This window comes from Lepidochelys kempii, chromosome 3 (genome assembly GCF_965140265.1).
Source record: "Lepidochelys kempii isolate rLepKem1 chromosome 3, rLepKem1.hap2, whole genome shotgun sequence".
NCBI classification, from domain to species: Eukaryota; Metazoa; Chordata; order Testudines; family Cheloniidae; genus Lepidochelys; species Lepidochelys kempii.
In genome coordinates, this window is record NC_133258.1 from 93346239 (window position 1) to 93352238 (window position 6000).

At 38.2% G+C, this 6000-nt stretch overlaps 1 long non-coding RNA gene across 1 annotated transcript in view; it reads right to left on the minus strand.

Annotated features, from left to right (window-relative positions):
* Positions 1–5664, minus strand: part of LOC140908984 (uncharacterized) — a 132163-nt gene extending 126499 nt beyond the window's left edge. The window contains exon 1 of the long non-coding RNA XR_012158039.1: positions 5622–5664. This is a non-coding gene — a long non-coding RNA (uncharacterized lncRNA). The remainder of the gene's footprint in view (positions 1–5621) is intronic.
* Between the last annotated feature and the right edge of the window lie 336 nt (positions 5665–6000).

The window sequence follows — 6000 nt, forward strand, 5'->3', positions numbered from 1 at the left end:
GACAAAAACTAAGTTTTTCAAGAAATCGGATTGATTTTAATGAAAATTCATTCCCAACAAAAATTTGAAAAAAAATCTTTCAAAAATGTTAGAAGACCCAATTTCTGTGAGTTTTCTGTTTTTGTTTCAAAATTACTTTGCTTCACAATTCACACTACTTTATATTTCAAACATAAATAAATATCTGAAATTGAAACATTTCAAATTTCAAATGCAATGTTTTGACTGAACTGAAAATTTCATTGTGTAAAAAATTCAAAATGTTAGCTTCTCATCCTATTTTGGTTTTTTTTTTAATCTCAAAATTTGTCATGGGACAGAAAATTGGTTTTCTTACTGCACTAGTCAGACTTCTACCACGCTGATTCGAAACAAAGTAATTGCATAAACAGAAATATTTCCAGCTGCTTGTAACAATCTGCAATGCTCTGTCGATAGGCACAAAGGGGATTTATAACACACCGAATACTAGGTTACTCTGGTAGAGAGCCAACACAGCTATGGGGGTGTGAGCCGGATTCATTTCTATCTCATGCACCATCATCAGAATTGTTCACTAAGATCCAATTGCCATTCTTTTCCTGATGGTGGCACACAAACCAGAAAGAACCCAACTTGACTTTAGATTCCAGGATGAGCTTGCAGATAGAAATATATAGGAAAGATGAGTTGATTTTATATGGAGTCATTCAGAGAAAATAAACATGGAGCCCCACAATGCACTGTTGAGGAATGACTTTTCAGAGGAAAACTGTACTTTAACTAATGTAAACACTATTCCTAGAGCTGTGTGAGCCAAAACTCTGTAGGAGTTCTTGCAAGAAAGCACATCTGTTACATTTCTTGAATTGTTGCTGGTGCACAAAATATGTAGAAAAAAAAGACTATGTTAAATTTCAAGTTCATTTTAAACTCAAGAAAATAATGATCTACAGTTGGGAAATACAAAATTGGTATGCAAATCTTGAAGCTCTTAAAAGGATACTTCAGTATAGTGACTCGATGGCTCAGAGGTTTGGTAATGGAATTTAGAATCTTCCAACATTAGGTCAACTCATTCAAATCCAGTCCAGATCAGTAGTGATCAAAAGTCATTATGAGCTGCCACCTAATATGAAACAAATTGTTGGTCTTGACCTAGTACTTAGTGGCCAGGTTACCATATAACAATATTAATTTTAATTGGAAAGCTTGGCAGAGAGACTAAAGATGAAATAACAAAGGAAACTAAATTATCCTTTCACTCAGTTCATGTTTGAAGTAATGGGGGGAAGTATGTGAGGAAGCTTGCATTTGCTGCTTGTCATGTTAGACCTGTTCTACAGGTAAAGACAGGATTTCAAGCTGTCCAGTATCTTACCTGAGCACTAACTTCCCTTTAAAACATTAAAATAAAGCATTAAAAAATAAGTCATTGAAAACTATGGGGAGTAAAAATAAAAAGTCCTAATTGAATAAGTACTTGACAATGTCTTACAATTTTGAGCTGGAGGCTCTCTAGCACTGGGGTATTGTCTCACTCATAAACATTAAGTCAGAGGTAAATACATTTTCATTCTTCTTAAGTCTATGTTGAGCATTCACACTGTCTATTGAAATTAGTATTCTTCTGATGAGGAATCCATGCCGGGCTGTTGCTCTGGTGCCCGGATTGCACAGTACACATTCCAACAGAAGACTCCAAAAGTAGCAGCTGCTCATAGACTTCATGGAACAGTTGTAACTGAGAAACACTTTCAAAATTGTCCTTCAGTAATGAGCACCTGTAGAGGTACATTACAGTGTCCCACCTAAAAAGTAGACCTACAGCTGCCACTCAATATTATCTTCTAAAAGGAACAAGCTATCAAATTTTCATGATTTGAAGTTTTGCAGAATATCGCAAGAGGAACACTTTGTTCTAGCACCTGTGCAGGCTACATACACATTGTGGTGTTAAGTGATCATGCAGTACTTAAGGGGCTTGCAACAGCTCTATTTTATTGTGTATCCGGCTCCTTGCTGTGTATAACAACAAGAGCTTCACAGCACCCAGCCCAGATACTGTCTGGGAAGCTCAGCCCTTGAAAGCACAGTCTCCAAACCACATTTTTCACTAGACCAGACCAAGACTGGCTTTGTAGGATGACAGGAACACTGCAGGGTACACCAAATTCCTCCAGTAGCTAGGCTAGGAGCAGATGGAGTCAGTGTATATCTGAACAAGTGACAATTTCTACCTGCTTTGGACCACATTCAGTTCCCATGCAAATCAATGGAAAGAATCCCTGGGAGCTTGATTGTTCCCTTTTCAGATAGTTCTGCTGGACTGGGTCCAATTTATTCCTAATGTAACTCCAAATGAAGCGGAGAGGACTGGAGAGGCTTTCAGTGTTTAGAGCTGGGTAATGCACTAATGCCAAGGGAGGAATTTTGTTTTTTGTTGTTATAATCAGTGAGACAGAAAGCAAAGAAAAGAGGAAACAAATAAGAAAGGATGTGCTCATTATCTGACTTGGGAACAAGGGGCAAATTATTAATTTAAAACACACATACAATTTTCAACACTTCATTAAAGATCTAGAGAGAAAAAAGGGAAACCTAATACTTTTAAAGCAGTGGGTGAGCCTCTGACAATTTGGTTCAGATACGCACTGGATTTTCTTTGATCTGCAGTATTGGTCGGGAAGATTCATGGAATCAGTTTCTCTTGCCAGATTTCAAGTACTTTCTGTTTCCATGCACGGTTGGAACCCAAACGTGCAGAGACACACGAAAATAAAAAAAAAATGGGAGAAATTTAAATTAACCTACTTTTTAGAACTTGGGGGTGGGGAGAACTTGTTTTTAACTTGAGATTTTCAGATGGATTTTAATTTATCCAAAGGTTCTGGAGCAGGTTGTTTTCATAATGGACCCAATCTTGCACCACCGTCATCTATACACCATGGATTTGCACCAAAGAACTCTGTCCTTGACTTCAGTGAGACCAGGGTTGGACACAATATTTTTCACCAGTGTTCAGGGCTGTGGATCGCTTTTAGTCAAAGAGGTACTTTAGATTATAAGTTATTTTTTAATGGCACCATTCAAATTCGATACAATCCAATGTGCAATGGGTGATTTTCCATTGACGTCAATGGGCTTGGAATCAAGCACACAGTCTTGCAGTTCTGGTGGCAGAAAGCCAGCAGCACTGTGAGAAGCTGACTCAGCAACTTTCAGCAAATTGTTCTGAGTGGGAGTCAAAGAACACTAGGGGCTTCCAAAGCAGCAAGGGAACCAGAATTCTCAGTCTGCACTGAAAGTTCTTGGCTCTAATGATCTCATACCAATGCAAAAATATTTGGGAAATAAGTTTTGCCAAATCAAATGAGCTGTTACCTACTCAACAAGAATTGAATACATATAACTGAGCACAATCCCAGAACACCATCCACATAGATGGGATAAATGAGAGAGGCAGAGAGTGTTTCATATGGAAGGTCTGAGCTTTATGAAAGTAAATAAGTGCTTAGACATTTTATTTCATGCAAATTCTTTAGTCTTTTCATGTGGACTTCTCCCAGGTAATTCAACCTGTTCATATACCTAATAGGCCTCTTGGGCCAGATGCTTGAACTGCCTCTCATGGCATTTAATTGTTGCCTCGGGGCTATATTGTTAGGATGGTACATGCAGCTAACAAGTATATACTAGATAAGGGGTGGGGGCTCTGAAATACCATCTAGGAACAAAAGGAGGCAATGACATTGCAACCTCTTATTTCAAAATAGGGATGGACCTGAACCACAAAGTTGGGATCATTGGAAGTTAAAGTTAAGCATATACTTTTCATGATTTGCTGGATCAAAGACTCAGAGTTTAGAAGGGTTTGAGCCAGGTTTGTTTTGTGATCCATTTTGGATATAGGGGCCAACTGCAAACTTCAGGTCTGCAACCTGATCTGAGCTTCCTCCAAAATTCAGAGGATGTTTGGAGCAAAAGGGGTCTTGATTTGGATTCCTCTCTAACTCAATATATTACATATCTATTCAAGACATTTTGTATTTATGCTAGCCTGTATTCCTGAGGCTAGTATTATTAGTTTAATTAGGTTCATTGTTCCTATTGAAACTTTATGCATAATTCATTGCTAAGAAGATGAGCGGGCAGATAACATATTCAAGGTTTGGATTAATGCAAAGAATTAAAAAGAATATTAATGGAATATAAATATGGAAGAATATAAAGAATATAAAAAGAGGATGAAAAGACTGGAGGTACTGGGGCTCATCTCTTTGCTTTGTTCATTCTTCCTATGCCTCAGCCCTGAAATGTTCCTTTGATCAGTCTTAACATCAAGCATTTCAGGAAAAAAAAAGATTGATTAAGATGGCAAGTTTGGTGTGGTATTTCTATTTTGTTTTGTTTGAATGTACTGACTTCAGATCAGGGAATACAAAAATTACCACTGATGTTAATTTAACACAAACATTTTGTCTAATCCTGATTTCTTTATTGGCCTATGCTGTGATAGGCCAATAAAGGTAAATATATCAACTAGCAGTCTGCTTTCTGGTCTGCGGTAACGTGCTGATTGATTTTCATACAAAGTAATAGAAGCCTGGATTGGGAGAGAGAATAGTCTAGAATTTTTTTTTTAAATATAATAAAATACACTTTGATGACAGGAGCTAGACCCAGTAGCTTGACTCTTGTGTTTCTTAAGTGCGTGGGTTCAGGAATCATGTCTCTTGCTCTGCAAAATGCCATAGCTCCTGTGCAGTAGGAATTAGGTTCATTTGGTCTAAAGGAGGATCATTTGCAAGGACCAACATTTTCAAACTTAGATGCTGGGAAAAAAACACATTTAGGCACTTTCAGTGTCAGTGGCTCTGGAAATCAGGTTAACTGTTGGACAACATCTCATCTCCAGTGAGCCAAGGAGAGAGATCACTCTCCTGCTCTCCTTGCTTAGGGATGTCAGCAACTAGTTTAAACAAAATGATTACATTAATATGAAAGATTGATTTGGTGGTTTCCAAAAAAGCAGGGTGTCAAGTGAAGTTCTTCAGGGTGGATGGCTCGCTTCACCGGACTGGATGTAAAAGGGCAGAAAATTCATGCTCAGATGGCCAAAGAATACAATGCACCAATAACAACATTACAGACAAATATAATATAATGACGACTCGACATTAAATGGCAAGCACAAAGCATAGAAAAGACTCATGGGTGAATCAGAAACAGGAAAAGAAACAGGAAAAGAAAAAAAAAGAAAAGAAATTAGAGCAAGTTTCCCTCGGAGATGTCATCCAGACACCATTGCTGGAGCTCATATATTCACAGGTTAGAATGCTGTTCTACAGAATGCTGAGCATTCTTGCTCCCATCTAGTACCTAATTTTAAGCACATGTTCATGTCCTTTTGCTCAATGGCACCAAAGTGCTCTGCACTTTGAAGGACTGAGCCTTTCCTGCAGACAGTGTATTATATAATACTGACCAGAGTTGATATGTATGATAGCAATATTGTAAAGCAAGACGTGCCATGAATGAAAATGCAGTACAGAAGTTGGGTGATTATTTATGAACTATTTCAAGTCTGGAATTATTTTGAAGCTGAATATTGAGAAAGAATGGCATCATATACACCTTACCTTTTTGTCCTATGTTATATCTCATCCTCAAGACTTGGTCATACACAGCACAGGTCTGGCCTATTGCACCTGTAAGCAAAAGTGAAAGTGAAGAGAAGGAAAGGGAGCTCACGGAGACCAGGTCCTGCATGAACCAGAGGACTGCTATAGAGCTACCAAGTGACTCCTGCCCACCAGTAGGAATAAGGCCTGAGAGGTTTACGCATCATAATGCTTTTATCTTGTGCTTATATTCACAGTGCTCCGCATCTCAACCTTTTTTAAGCACTCATTTGCCTGCTGAGGATCACACATGAGCTTAAGGCCAAGACTACATTACAGGGACTATAGTGGCATAGTTACAGGGCCATAGCTAAGCCAGCATAACTTCATAGTATAG